The sequence below is a fragment of the Phascolarctos cinereus genome, unplaced genomic scaffold, assembly GCF_003287225.1.
Source record: "Phascolarctos cinereus isolate Bilbo 61053 unplaced genomic scaffold, phaCin_HiC Scaffold_1;HRSCAF=81, whole genome shotgun sequence".
Lineage (NCBI taxonomy): Eukaryota > Metazoa > Chordata > Mammalia > Diprotodontia > Phascolarctidae > Phascolarctos > Phascolarctos cinereus.
The window spans coordinates 174,992,259-175,008,374 of NW_027555514.1; the positions used below are offsets into that span (position 1 = coordinate 174,992,259).

General features: G+C 37.8%; 1 long non-coding RNA gene across 1 annotated transcript in view; it reads left to right on the plus strand.

The window, feature by feature from the left end:
* Positions 1-16,116, plus strand: part of LOC110213858 (uncharacterized) — a 42,961-nt gene that overhangs the window by 23,603 nt on the left and 3,242 nt on the right. The window contains exons 2-3 of the long non-coding RNA XR_002326130.2: positions 6,220-6,354; positions 13,344-13,400. This is a non-coding gene — a long non-coding RNA (uncharacterized LOC110213858). The remainder of the gene's footprint in view (positions 1-6,219; positions 6,355-13,343; positions 13,401-16,116) is intronic.

Genomic DNA, 16,116 nt, shown 5'->3' on the forward strand with positions numbered 1-16,116 from the left:
AGCCAGGGAAGCCAAAAGGTGACAATGATGAGGGAGGGAATTCCAGGCATGGGGATAGCCAGGTAAAATGTCTGGAGTAGAGAGAGATGGAGTGTTGTGTGTGAGGAATAGCAAGGAAGCCATAGAGTACATGGAGGAGGATAAGACTGGAAGATGGGAAGCAGCCAGGTTATACAGGATTTTAAAAGCCAAAGGATTTTATATATGATCTTGAAGGTTGTTGTGGGGGAGCCACTGGAGTTTCTTAATAGGAAGGTGATGTAGTCAGACATGAATTTTAGGAAGATCAATTTAGCTTAGAGGAGGATGGACTGAAGAGGGAGGAGAGACTTGAGGCAGGCAGACAAACTAAAAGGTTATTAATATAATCCAGGCTTGAAGTGATGAGACCACGTTGGGCCAGAATGGTGACAATATCAGAGAAGTGAATGGGGAAATATAGAAGAGAAATTTAAAGGTTTTAAGTAAGGAAAAACTTCCTCACAATTAGAGCTATTCAAAAGTGGCATCGGGTGCCTCAGAAGAGGCTGCTTCCTCATTAGCCACCTTCAAGCAAAGGCAAAAGCAAACTGACTTCAGTTGTATGGTATTAGGGGGTATAGTGGTTTGTTTTTTTTTTTAATTTGGTTGTAGAACATCCTCTCAGGCCCCTTCTTATGCTTAGATTTCATGATTATGGGTCTGAATAGTAGTTCTCTGACCTGAGTATTGGAATAATTATGAGTTGTAGACCTTGAAAATTACCATGTTTCCCAATGTTGCAAATATAAGAAAATGCTATAGAGTGTCATGATTAAAATGAGTGATTTTTTCTCTACTAGAGTAGTTTTCATTTTCATCATTATTTCTATCTTGAATGAAATACACTTTCAGTTCTTACTACTTAAAGAGGCAGTGGCATTTAGTACAGAAAAAAAAGCTATCGATTTGGAGGAGTTGGATAGCTCTGGCTATGTAATTAGATTTATTAGTTGCTAGGACAAATCACTGAAACATAATTTCATCAAATACAAAATGGGGGGGGTCCCCATATCTAAGGTCCTTTGCTTCTCTATAATTTTTTCAAAAACTATTTCTGTCCTTAATAAGGAAATATATTTTTTCAAGATATTAAAGGTATTGTTACTTATGTTATTGTCATATGCATACACACACACACACACCTCTTTCCCTACCTAGCCAAAAAAAGTTACTGCCTTTATGACCCCCCCGTAATTACAAACTAACATGAAAACAAGTGTACCAGTACTGATGAAATTTCACAGAGTATTTATTCCCTGAGTCTCTCACTCTCAGATAGTTCCTACTAAGCATTCTGCCACAGCACAGCTGCCACTGTCTCCTGCTGCTGCTTATGGTTCCAGCCTTTGTTGCTCTTTATTGCTCTGACTTGTCTTCTTGCCCCATGAGCTTTGCCTCTCCCTGTCTTGGAGCCTCCTTCCCACTTGCTAGCAAAGTCATGCCTTAGGCCCCCAACACCATCCCTCTAGCACTGCCCTACAGATGGGTTCTTACCACCATAAATATGATATCTAATGTTTATTCCTTCTAGTACCATCCCATGTGGGACATGTTCAGACTTAAGAGAGCACTTCAACATCCTGGGGCAAGTATTACCTTCTCTCCCTCTTATAGAAAAGCACCAAAGGTTCAAAGTAACTTTGGCATTAAAATATTCCCCTTTTTTGTAGGAGAAAAGGCCCTTCTCAATCAGTTCATTTAAAGTCCAGTGGCCAAGGCTGGGCCCATACCAGATGTTACATGATGTGAGTCAGCCCAGTCCTCCCAATCCAGTTAAAACCCCTGGGCTACTATAAACATTTAGCTGAAGAAACTTATTATTTCCACTGAGAACTGTGACAGCAAGCCCATTAAATAATTTGTATTGCCTAACAGTAATATGGTTATTATAAAAATGACAGAAACCCTGAATTGGAAAGGACCTCATATTTCATGTAGGCCAACCCAAACCTCAAAAGAAATCAGCTATATAATATATCCTACAAATGGTTATCCATCCTCTACTTGAAGACCTCCTGTGAAGAACAACTCAATAGATACCTAGATAGCCAATTCCATTTTAAAAGTTTTAAAGATTAGAAAGTTTTTCCTTTTATAGTACCAGAATCATTGTAACTTGTGCACTTTTGCTACCAGTTCTTTTTGGGGCCAGAGTGAGCAAGTTTAGTCACTGTTATACATGACAGGCTTTCTGAATACTAGGAAATAGTTATCATGTCATTTCCCATATCTTCTCTTCTCCAAGCAAAACAGAATTTATTAAATATTTTAAATATCAAATAAATATTAAATATCAACAAATATTTAAATAAGCATGTTCTCCACACTTCTCACTATCCTAGCTGCCCTACCCAACACAAACTTCTGTAAACATCATTTCTAAAATATAGCACCCAGAACTGGATATGCTATCCTGTGTTTGGTCTAAATAGGGCTGATTACAGTGGGACTATCAACTCCCTTGTTACACATATAATGCCTCTCATAATGTAGCCTAAGATATAGTCAGCCATATACATATATATATATACACACACACATACATATATATGTATGTACTCATATATACATACATAAAATATATATACACACAAAAAACCTTATGAGAGAAGCTGTTTACATAATATAGTTGGTGTGAGGAGCTGATTTTGTTGTGAGAAAGTTTTGATTCTGGAAGCGGATTGGAGAAAACAGCTTCCTATGCTGTATGAAGAGGAATGGGGAATGCCTACCATGAGCTCCAGAGTCATCTACAACTTGAGGGAAGGGAAATCTTTCAGAGGTTTGCCTGCATTGCCCTTTACTGTTTTCCATGATTTGATAGGGGAAATCCTTCAAAGCCTATAGAGAGCCAGCCTGAATAATTTTGCAGATCTGAGGCTTAAAGGAAACTGATTTTCACTGGAAAAAGCATGTGCCTAACCAGGGGAACAGACTTGGGAAGCTCTGTAAATCCCAAGCTGGAGATTACTGTTAGCTAAAAGAGCTTAATACTGCTTCAGCAGCCCAAGAGTAGCAGAGAAGTATCTTCATCCAGTAAGAGATCAGAAAGGCTCAGGAATGATCCTACCCTGTAGGTGACAGATAGTATAGATTGTACCTAAATGAAGCCACAGATTCCCAAGCCTGAAATCCAGACTTGTGAATCATCCCAGGCCTGAAGTCCAGAGTTCTAACCTAGGTACATAGATTTTCCTACTTATGTGACCCAGTGCTAAATTTCGCAATTTTGTGTTCTTCTTTCCCCCTGGGCACAGTATGTATTAATGGGAGAGTGTGAACCAGATTTATCAGTGGGCTGTTGTGTTTTCATAATTATTGCTTCTTCCTTCTATTTAGTTAATATAGTTTATGATTATTTTTCCTTTTGTCTTCTTGCTTAGTAAATATTTCATATTTAAGAGTTAATGATGTCGGGGCAGAGTACCGGCCCTGAAGTCAGGAGTACCTGAGTTCAAATCCGGCCTCAGACCAAACACTTGACATTTACTAGCTGTGTGACCCTGGGCAAGTCACTTAACCGCAATTGCCTAAAAAAAAAAAAAGAGTTAATGTTGTCATTGAAACTGATTTGTATAAATGAGAAGCACATCAGGTAGGGCTCAGGAGCTCTAATAGTAAGTAATTGATGTGTCTCATCCTCAACCCCCACCCATCAGGGTTATCCTCAGGACCCTAAGAGAATGAGTTATAATTGTATGGCAAACATGGCCAGGTCTTGACGGGGAAAATAGACTTGCCAGTGTGAATGTAGTATGAATGAGTAAGCCATCAAGAGAGAAGGGAGGGAGAGTGCCACTCCTGACCACACATGTACATGGTGGGGGGAAAACCTGCGTGTATATACATACATATATATCAGGTATGGATTTGGCTACTTAGATATAAAGTAGTTTTTATGAATGTCATATGGTATCACAATTATTATTTGTTGAGCATTCACTTGACATTTTAAGCACTACTTATTTAAAGTCATGCTTGTGTGTGTACACATGTATATGTAAAATTTGGTCCTTACTGGATCTCTCTCTCTCTCTTTCTCTCTTCCCTTCTCTTTTCACTGCTGCCATCTAGCTAGCCTTAGCTGCAGCCTGCTCTTCCCCAGAAGAAGAAAGATTGTTTTTACTATCTCTTTCTTAGCTTATAGTCCAAAGATTAAGCTTCAGATCTTTTACAAAAGCAAGCTCTCCCATATCCACTTACCAGACTAGAGGAGAACAGACTTCTTTTCATAGAGAGAGAAGTCTGTCAGTTTTCAGAGTTTTCATTCCAGATTCTAAACTCTTTCAGCATACAGATCAGTCAAAAGCTAATAAGAAACCACAAATATTTATTCTGTCTTTTGGACTCACTTCCCTAATAGCAGGATCAGAGTCTGTCCCAAGCTTTTATCTGATTTAGTGTTAGACAGTCTTCTTTAACTCCAGTCAGTTCCTGACTCTCAACCTTCATTCCCACAAATCACAAAGGTCTGTGTGACTCTGAGGTGCTGCGGTTTCCCTAAGCTCTCCAAATCCTTTGGCTCTTTCTTAACAAAAGAAAGGGAGAGGGAAGGTGGTTGGCAAATACAAAAAAGGCTAGGTGGAACCAGGCAGAGCTATCATCCTCCACTTTGCAGCAATTGTTCTAAATTCCTGTCTTTCATGTGTAAATATTGGCTGACAAGAAACCTCCCAGCCTTGAAAGGCCTACCAAGAGCACGACTATCATCTGTGTCATCTATTTTATATGTCTTATTAGCTATACTTGTGGTTTTAAACAATGCCTTTGATTCAGTCAACATAATATCATCATGAAGCAACCTAGCACTCATATGTAATGTACTTGAACTAAAGAAATCAAATCAACAACAAAATTCCCCACAATATATAAGCCTTCCCATATGGTGAGAGAGGCAGCATGGTACAATCACCAGTCAATATCTCCCCAACACCATGTCACCACTTGACCAACTGATTTCAACATGGTTTAACATTGGTTAGATTTTACAAAGCGATGTTCCCTGGGATTATGTTGCAAGGACAGAACAAAATCATCCCCCAGAACTAGGGCATACTCTCTCTTCTGCACATCTTCTCAGTCCCTGGGATGGTGGCCTTAAACTTAAAATGATTATTACAGAGCAATACGTGCTCGACCCCACCCCTGTTCATTTCTAGTGTGGCATAGCTTATGACCTTTGCTTGCAGACCACAGTATCTCAAGTGCTGGGTCAGTTCACTGCTGGTCTGGATCAAGCAGGCTCAGCTGCTATGGCCTCCAGTAGTCTCTGCTATGGAATTCCATTGCTGGGCCTCTCATGGCTCTTTCTGACCTACAAAGCTCACAAGGTAATAATTGCTCCATTCCATTTCTGATACTCATTCACCTGAGAATAGGAGAGAATAGACACAGCAGAGATAAGAAACAAAGGCAGATGTGAGTTCACAGCCAAAGGAAGGCCTAGGAGGGCAGATGAGGCAGATAGTGGTACCTATTACTTCTCTCCCACCCAGAGGCTTACATCAGTTCTTTCCTCACTTGCTACCAATTCTTCCATTTGTTCATGCCTTTTGAATACATATTCAATTCCAGCTCAGCAGCCAAGTAAAAGGCAGGCAGGAAACAGTCCCAGGTGCATGCTGTGAATCAGGGAGGACCCCTTCATCCCATCATGGGTTTCCAGAAGCAGGTTCACCAAGCCTCCGTGGAGAGTGATGCCAGGCAAAATATATTGTTCATGTTCCAAGAACTGTGGCTCTCACTGATCAGTACCCTTTTTATGGGACAGTTATTGTTTTATGTTCTATTTAAGCTGAAGTATTCTCCATCCCCTGAACAAATCTAATTCTTTATTTTAGCAACCAGGTACCATAACAAAATCCACAAATGTGAATGAATCTAGAATAAGGTAAATTCTGGTACCTGTGTCAGTGACTATCAGAAAGAGTAACATAATAACTAAGAGGGAATAATAAAGGATGTCAAGTAAGAAGATAAATCTATTAAAGACTCATTGCATAAGCATTAGAATACAGGTCAGATGGAGGTTGAGAAGGATCCTTTTGTGTGCTCAATAAAAATGGAGGATTATTTGGATATTATTTGCATGGTGTTATGCAAATACTTTTTTCTCCCTGTAGCTTAGTGTATTTGTATTATACTAGTCCCTATTCCCTTCTGCCCTTTTCCTAATCAGAGATCAATTCATTTTTACAGGGTTTGCCTTGAATTTCCTGATGGGCTGGAACAATTTACCTCATTGGACCCTTGTACACAAGCATCAGGGACTAAGTGCACAGACCACCACCTTTCAGTCTGACAACCTGTCTCAGTGTTGAAAAACAGTTCAAGGTAGCACTCCAGACCAAACATGTCATTTTCCTTGTCAAAATGAAAACTGTAAATTTTAAACCTAATGCTTAATGTATCTAGATATTGAACACAGAGACTTTTATCCTCAGCTTAATGGTCTGTCTAAAAACATCAGAAAAGATTACTTAAAAACTCATGGCCTCAGAGGTCCTACAAAATTACGTGAAGCTCTTTTTCCCCTCCAAGTTTTAAAAAATTTATTGAAAAACACTTATTCAGTATATAAACTACTTCTTAAGCCTTGATTTCTTGGACTTTGTGCTTGAATGCTTACGAATGGAGTGAGAAGGGAGGATTGAAAAGAGAATAGCATGAAATTTTGTTAGGTTATGATCCAAAATTTTAAGAGATCTTATTTTTGAGAATGATACTTCAATGGATCTATGATCTCAGGAATATGGAAATTCAGTCTAATGCTACAAATTACAATTTATCCCTGTGCTCTCAAACTGTGAAACTCTTGCTTATGCCTTCCTGAAGGTCCTCCACAAAGGAGATTTCTTGACATTGCATGGATAACACAGGAGTGTGGGCACTCTTTATCAGTTAGCTTTATCCTTAGCTCTTGCCTCATGACTGACCCACCTTCTTTTCCACCATAAATCTCTCCAATGACATCTTTTATGTTTCTTCTCTTTTGCAATTCTTTGCTGGTGAGGTTCTGCAGCCTGCTTACACCCACCCACTCTGTGCCTTTCCATTGTCCTTTGGGTGACCCTCAACTTTAATTCTTTGGGTGTTGTGGTATTTCATGACTCACAACAATGCAGCATGACCAGTAGATAATTGGTGTTGAAATATGGGCCTTTGTTTCATTCAGGAAGAATCCTGGATTTATTAAAAGCAGTACACAAATTCTCAAAGGCAATATAGCCTATTATCCTGTGCACTTCTGAGAACAGCTCATTGTCCATATTAAAGTGTGTCCCAGACATGATATTGGGGTGTCCATCCAACTGCATAACATAGATTGGACCTTTTCAGCCTTGCTTTGTATTCTTCCTCTTTACACACTCTACAGACCAGTCAAATTAGCCTATTTACTATTCTTCAGGCTCCATTTCCTATCTCTGTTCTTTTGCAAAAGCCACATGCTTGTAATGCACTAGCTCTTCGTATCTTAAAACCCCTAGTTTCTTTCAAAACTAAGCTACAACATTGCTTTCCTGATTCTCCCACCCTCAGATAATACAATTGCTTTATTTTTATTTTTATATATTTATTTTATATACACATATACATGAAAGTATTGTATATGTTGTCTCCCTTCAAGCTTCTTGAGGGCAAGGACGATTTTGTCCTTTGCATCCATTCCTAAAACCTAGCACTATACCTAGCACTTCATAGTCATTTAATAATAGTTACTGTTGATTGGACAATAAGTATTCTTTATCCTTTTGGACTTTCTTATGTGGATAATTAAGCTGAATTCTCTTGAGAATTTATAGATTTCATTTAGGAGGCCCTGCAGTGGTCTGGGCCTTGATTCAGTCAGCACAATGCAATTCACAAATTATAATAGACCGTACTATTTAAAGGGAATCTCTCTTCCATCTGAACTCTGTTCAGTGGAAACAGCAATAGTGGCTAACACCTTTAGTGGGTATATATCTGCTTTTTAAAAAAAAATCTTTGGGGCAGTTAGGTGGCTCAGTGGATAGAGCACTGACTGGGGCAGGAGGACCTCAGTTCAAATCCTGCCTCAGACACTTAACAGTTACTAGCTGTGTGACCCTGGGCAAGTCACTTAAGCCCAACTGCCTCGTCAAAAAAAAAAAACACTTTGATTGATTGATAATAATGATCAGAAAGTTGTTAGGCAAAGTTGTCTATATTGCTACATCTTAAGCTTGGAATTTTGAACAATCTGAAATATCTGACATATCATTATGATATTTGTATATATATTTAAATATATGTATACGATATCATACAGATACATATACTTAATTATATATCACTCTAAGAATGTTAAAAGCCCCTGATCAACATCTTATTGAACAGGTGAAAAGGATAAGCACATTTTTACCTCATATAATTTGATAATAAAGATAACCAGAGCTTCTTTTGAACTAGACACAGGGCAGCTATGTGGCATGCTGGATAGTGTGCTGGACTTGGAGTGAGTAGTAGGTGCTGAGTTCAAATCTTGACTCAGATACTAGCTGTGTGACCCTTGGCAAGTCAATTAACTTCACTTAGCCCATCACACAGGGTTGTTATGAAGTTCATAGTAAATAAGATATATAAAGTACTTGACAAACTATAAAACACTACGTAAATGCTAGCTAGCTGTTGTGGAACCTCATCAGAGTTAGATTTTGCTATTGTTTGGTAGTTTCAACCCTGTCTGACTCTTTGTGACCCCATTTGGGGTTTTCTTGGCAGATACTGGAGTGGTTTACCATTTCCTTCCCCAGCTCATTTTACAGATAGGAAATTAAGGCAGACAGGTTCAGTAACTTTCCCAGGGTCACATAGCTAGTAAATGTCTGAGGCCAGATTTGAACTCAGGAGGATGAGTCTTCCTGACTTCAGGCCCAACCCTATCCAATGTGCTGCCTAGCTGCCCCAGTCAGAGTTAGAACAGAATAATAATTGAACAGGAGTACCTATAGAGTTCCAATATTATCTGTTAGCCCTCCCTGACACAAAGGAAGAAAAGTAATATTGAATCCCCTAAGTTTGATTAAAAATTGGGTTATGAAAAAGTAATCTAGGTATATAAAAAAAACCAAGAGTAGAAACTAAACAGTGAGCCATATTATATGCAGAACAGTTTTGTGTAACAGATCTTGCTTTCAATCTCTCATGCCATTCCTATGGAAAAGATGAAAAGGTGTGGGCTAGTCAGTAGGGGACAATAAAATTAAGCAAATTCAAAATGTATTGAATGTCTAGACATAATAAAAGTAATTATCAAGGTTTGGATATCAACCTGAAAGAAAGTCTTTAGTGGAATTTGTGTTTAATCCTATATGCTCTTTAACATTTTTATCAATGACTTGGATGAAGGCATGAATGGCATGTTTATCAGATTTGCAGATGACACAAAGCTGGAAGAAATCACTAACATACTGGATTACAGAATCAGGATTCTAAAATAATTTGACGGGCTAGACTGAACAAAATAAAGTGAATTTAATAAAGATAAAAGTGGAGACTTGCACTTAGAATATAAAAAATCAAATTCACATTCTTCCTAAGTAGAAGATTGGGTGCAGGAGGAGAAACAGAGTTAGACAACAGTTCTCCTAAAAAAAAATCTTAGGGTTTTAGGGAACTGTGAGATAAATATACATCAACAAGATAACATAGTACCCAAGAAAGTTAATGCTATTTCAGGCTGAATTAAAAGAGGCTGAGCTCTCAGGACAAGTCAGGTGATGCACTTACTTGCCCTGGTCAGCGCACATCTGGAATATTGTGTTCAGTTCTGGGTGCCACATTTTTAGAAGGATGTAGAGAATAAGATGGGGGATGTCTAAAAGATGGCAACAAGATGATAAAGAGCCTCAAGATCATGCCATATGGGGATAGATTGGAGGAACTAGAGATATTTAGCATGAAGAAAAGAATAATTATGGGGTCATCATAACTGTCCTCAAATATGTGAAGGGCTGTCATGTGGAAGAGGGAGAAGATTCATTCTATTTAGTCTGAGAGGCAAGAACCAAGAGCAATGGATGAAAACTTCAAATAGGCAATTAAAGCTTAACAATAAGAAATTCTTCCTAACAAGCACAGCTATCCAAAAGCAGAATGGTCTATCTCAGGAGGTGGTACGTTTGCCCTCACAGCAGGTCTAGAGCAAAAAGCTAGCTAAATCCTTCAGGGTGTGTTTTACAGATAATCCTTTTTCAGGTATGAGTCAGATCATATGGCTCTTGAGGTAGTATATAATTTTTGGATCCTGTGATTCTTATTGATGTAGCCATTCTTTGTAGTTAAGTTCTGTCTTAACATAAACAGGCTAACTCACTGTGTAACACTTCCTAGGCAGTTTATCTCTTTGAGAAAATGAGAGGATTGAACAGAATAGCTCCTAATATTCCTTCCAGGTAAAGTAGCTTTTAATTTTAGAATCCTTGTTTTCTCAGCAGACCAAGAGTTTAAAATGAAGGCCTTTTCAGCCAAAATAATTAATTACCCCTTTGCCAAGAGAGAAGGTATGAACTATAAAGTTTAGAGAGATTTCCACTGCTTTGGAATGATGCTGTCTGTTCTCATTATAGTGTATAGAATAGGTAAGTGGCAAAACAAAGTAACTGAGCATTTCTCTAGTTCCTCTCTAAAGAATGCTTTCAATATTTTAAGTGCTACAAATTATCAGAACATCATCTATACATTTAATTTCTATAGTACTACAAAATATTTTCAAGACATTATCTTACAATGTAAAAACAGATATATACTTCATATGCCATGTCTATAAGCCAGCCATTTAAGGTTGACTACTCTTACTCCACTTTGGGACCCACTTGTACATCTGACATGACAATAATCAGAACTTTAACAGCCTTAGCCCAACAGCAGAGCTACCTCAATCCTCTTTTTTTTTAAGAATCCAATGTTGTAAGTAGACTAAATCAGCTGCTTATGGGCTAATGGAGCTGGGGTGATCTTTGCCCATTAGCAGCTGCTTGAACAGCAGGATGAGAAAAACTCTGTTTCCAATCAGTCATAGCTGACAATATTGGTAACAGTATGAAGGTGAACTTACATACTGAGTATCCTCCAAATTACATAATAATTTAGATCTAGAAAGGAACATCAGAGATCATCTAGCTCAGATAAGGAAATCAGAACCCAAAGAGGTCAAGGGATTTCCCCAATGTCATGCAGCTAGAGAGATATTGAAGCATGCTAGAGTGGAAGTAAGGACTTCAGGTATCTTCTAATCATAGACATGTAGAATCAGAGGATTTCCAAATTGGAAGAGACCTCAGAGACCATCTATTTCAACTCATACTGAAAAAGGATCTTCTCTGAACCATACCCTCTAAGTAATTAGCCAACCTTCACTCCATACCTCCAGTAAAGGCATCCTCCCTATCTCCTGAAACTTCCATTCCACTTTGGGATAGCTCTACTTGATATGGTTTTTTTTTTATAATATCAAACCTAAATTTACCTCTTTTTGACTTTCAGTCATTGCTTCTAGCTCTTTCCTGTGGGAACAAGCAAAACATCTTTTCCTTCTTCCACAGGACAGCCCTTGACATACTAGAGGTTAGCTATGATGGCCCTATAAGAGGCCTCTTCTCCATGCGAAACATAGCCGGTTTCTTCACCCTATTCACATATGGCATGATCTCAAGCCACTTTACCACAGTTTTGGGTCTCTTTTGGCCACTCCCCAGATTATCAATACTTTCTTAAAATGTGGCACCTCAAACTGAACACAGTATTTCAGGGCAGAGGACAGTATGACTACAATCTCCTTATTTGTGAACATTCTTCCTCTCTTCCTGTTGTCTAACACCATCAACCTTCTTGACTGCTTTATCACATTGTTAATTTATATTGAGCTTCACTGGTTGAAGTTCACTATAATCGTCAGATCTTTCTCAGAAGAGCAATGGCATAGCATCCTGATCTTGTACTTGTGAAGTCAGTTTTCTTAATTCAAGTGTGGATATCACAATAATCCCTACTAAATTCCATCTCATTTGATTCCATTCAATGTTGTAGCCCATCAAAATCTTTTTTGAATTCTGTCATCTAATCTGTAAGTGATTCCCTCTCAAGGGTGCATCATCTGCAAATGCAAATCCAAACATCCAAAATGTTAAACAGCATAAGGGCAAAAATATATTACTGTGGCATGCTACTGTAGATTTTGCATATGTAATCATTTGTGATTACTTTGGGGGCCTAACCATTCAATCAATTCCAAATCTGCCTATCTCTCCATCTTTTCCATAAGAAGAACAAGAGAGAATTCAACAAATTTTTGTTGTTAAGTCATTTTTCAGTCATGTCTGACTCCTCATGACCCCATTTGGGGTTTTCTTGGCAAAGATACTGGAGTGATTGCCATTTCCTTCTCCAGCTCATTTTACAGATGAGGAAACCGAGGCAAAAAGGGTTGAGTGACTTGCTCAGGGACACACAGCTAGTAAGTATCTGAGGTCAGATTTGAACTCAGGTCTTCCTGACTCCAGGCCCTGCGCTTTATCCATTGCATCATCTAGCTGCCCTAATTTAACAAATGCTTTGCTAAAATTAGATAACTGTATCTACAGCATTCCCCTGATCTACCAGTCTGTTAAACTTTTCCCAAAAGAAAATCAGGTGAGTCTGGCATTACCTGGTCTTGGAGACAAGGTTCATTATGATCACCACTGTTTTTTCTAGAGGTTGCCTACCTATTTAATATTTGGAATTTATACTCCAATTCCTATCTTCTGTGGAAAATCAGACAATATTTGCCCTTATTTCTCCTGTTATCCACAGTGTTTAAAAGACAGTACATATTCCAGCTTTTTCAATATCCTACAAGGGTGGAGAATCTGTGGCCTCGAGGCCACATGTGGCCTTCTAGGTCCTTAGGAACAGCCTTTTGACTGAGTCCAAGTTTCATAGAACAAATCCTTTTATGAAGAGGATTTGTTCTGTGAAGTTAGGATTCAGTCAAAGGGCCACACTTGAGGACCAAGAGGGCTACATGTGGCCCTTGAGGCTGTAGGTTCCCCACCCCTGTACGTAGGACATAGATCTTTTACTGTCTCCCTATTCATATTGGTTACCAACTTCCTGTCCAGTCTAATGAAAATTCTTCTTTGCAGAAAAACAATAGAAGCAAAACAATCATAATAATAACAATAACAATAATAATAAGCACCTCTGCCTTCTCTCCATGGTCAATTATTGTTCTGTCTACCTGAGCAATGATCCTATAGTACTCCTCTTTAACCAAATATAACTTAAAACTTAAATCTATGATCCTGTTATTTATTTTACAGATGAAGAAACTGAGGCACAATAAGGTTGAGGAATTTACCCAAAGTCAATTTACTGAGGTAAGGCTAGAATCCAGGCCTTCTGATTCATAGGTCAGTTTTCTTTTTATTATGTCATATTTAACCCTCTATGTATGTAGGTGGCCAACAAAAACCAAATGAATGATTTATTGGTTTTATTCTAAAGACTTTTCCATCAAAATATCATTATGCTTTTTTTATTTCCTATATTCTTCTACGTCCTTTTTGTCTCCCTTTTTCTTCTTCCCTTTCCTTCTTTTTTTCCCTTTTCTTACTTAGGTTTTCACAGATTGCACCAATGTCTAGAATATAATCATTCTTCACTTCTACTTCTTAAAATTCCTCTCTTCCTTCAAGGCTCAGTTCATGTGCTGTCTTCTGAGGGAAGACTCTTTTTACTCTCAAATAATCATATATAAACATAGGTGTTTACATGTTGTATCCTCTCAGTAGAATGTAAGCTTCTTGAAGGCAGAGACCTTTTTTTTTTTCATTTTGTTTTTGTATCCCTAGCATCTAACACAACACCTTGCACTTAGTGGTATTAATAAATGTTTGCTGGATTGGCATAAAAAGAAAAAAGTGACTACTGTTAAAATTCACTTGGGAAAAAAAAACACTAAAGTACACAGCTACTATTCATCACACATACTGAAATTCATCACTTATTCTTCTCATTTTAAAGTAATATGTACAAATGTCCATCATAAAAAATTCACATAATTTTTACTTTTGAAGATACTAAACCACTTTAAAGAATATTAAAAATCCTTCCCTACAAAATATTTTGATTCAAAAGGTGTGTCTTTATTATACTAGTTCAACTTGTTAGAAGATGAAAAATACAATCAGTTCATTCAATTCCATGCCCTTCTCCCTTTTTAAGAGGAGAGTTATGGGGGGAGGGACCAGGAAGATACTGTCTTAAAGATTTTAAAGTTTGATATTATGAAGAGAGTACTAGATTGGAAGCCAGAGAACACGACTTCAAACTCAGCTCTCCTACTTACTACCTGTGTGAACCTGGAGCACATCACTCATTTTTTCTGAGTGTCAGTTTCTTCCTCAGTAAAATGAACAGGTTGGACTAGATAATTTATAAGGTCCCTCCCAGCTCTAAATTTATAAAGTTATTTTATCTACCTAGAAAGCAGAAGTGGGCATTTGTATTTAACTCAACTAGCTACTGGTGACTTGAGTTTAGAATTCAGAACTCCAACAAAATTTTCAAGTTTTCCTATCTCCCTTCCAACCCAAAGTCACACTCTTTCTAGAAACATCTAACCACATAATTTTCATAGGTCCTTTAAAAACCAGAGTGTCATCTTCAACACTTCCTTCTCCCTAACTACCATTTTCCAATCAGTTGCCAAGTCTTGTCAATTTAACTGTTTAAACATACCTCACATTACATGGTCACTACTCTACTTCAATTTCTCATCAGCTCTCACCTGTACTATTGAAGCTGATTCCTAACTGGACTCCTGACTTCCGGTTTCTTTCCTCTCCAGCCCATGATACAACTACCAAAATATCTTCATGAACACACATTTAATCATATTACTCCACTGCTCAAGAAATATCAGTGGCTCTCTATTACTTCTCAGAGAAAATGCAAACTCTTCAGCTTGACATTTAAAGCTTTTTACTGTAGGATTCTGGTCTGCTTTTTCAGTCTTAATTCATATTACACCTCTTCGCACAACTTACATTCCAGCCACACTGACCTACTTTCTGTTCTCTTAACCTGGCATTTCATCCTCTGCCTCTGTACATTTTCACAGACTGTACCAATGCCTGGAATACAATCTTTCATCATTTCCACTTAGAATTCTTCCCTTCCTTCATGTGCTGTCTCCTGAAGGAAGACTCTTTTTACTGTAAAATAATCATATATAAACATACGTGTTTACATGTTGTATCCCCTCAGCAGAATGTAAGCTTCTTGAAGGGAGAGACCTTTACTTTTTTCACTTTGTCTTTGTATCCCCAGCATCTAGCACAACACCTTGCACTTAGTATTAATAATGCTTGTTGGAATGGAGTGAAGAGAAAAAAGTGACTACTGTTAAAATTCCCTTGAAAAAACACACTAAAGTACACAGCTACTATTCATCACACACACTGAAAAATTGTATCAGCCCTGAAACTAACACTCCTTTCTAACTTTCCATCCAGCTTAATTTAATTTAACTCAATTTAGTCTAAAGGCTTAGACTCTGCATTAGGCTGTCTTTTAGCTTTTTGAAGTGAAAATAACATTGATACTTGAACCTGTGGACCCATTGCATATTTTCTAATGTCTGTGTGTTTGTTTGAAGCTTGCAATGAAAAGCAACTATTAAAAAATAATAAATGTGTGTCCACATTTTGAAATGTCAGTAAATACACTATTTATATGACAGATCATAATGACTTGTAAAAGGCAGCCATATGTGTATGAAACTCTATCTTCCTGGAGTTCTTTCCTTTTCTTTTCTTTTTCCTTTCTTTTTTTTTCTTTTAAATCAGAGAAAAACAGCACTAAATAAGAGCAGCATTTAAGGAATTTTAACACTTTCACACAATTCTGAGTTATAGCTGATGTTCTTGGCCCATGACCCACTCCTTTGCCAAGAAGAATCAGAGGAGCTTTTCCAGAGTGTGGACTGATATCACATCACCACATCTGGGGCAAAAGTGAAACACAAGAAAAATGAACTAAATAGAGAATATTTGAGTCAGTTCCTTGGTTTTTCATACTCTGTTTCACTGA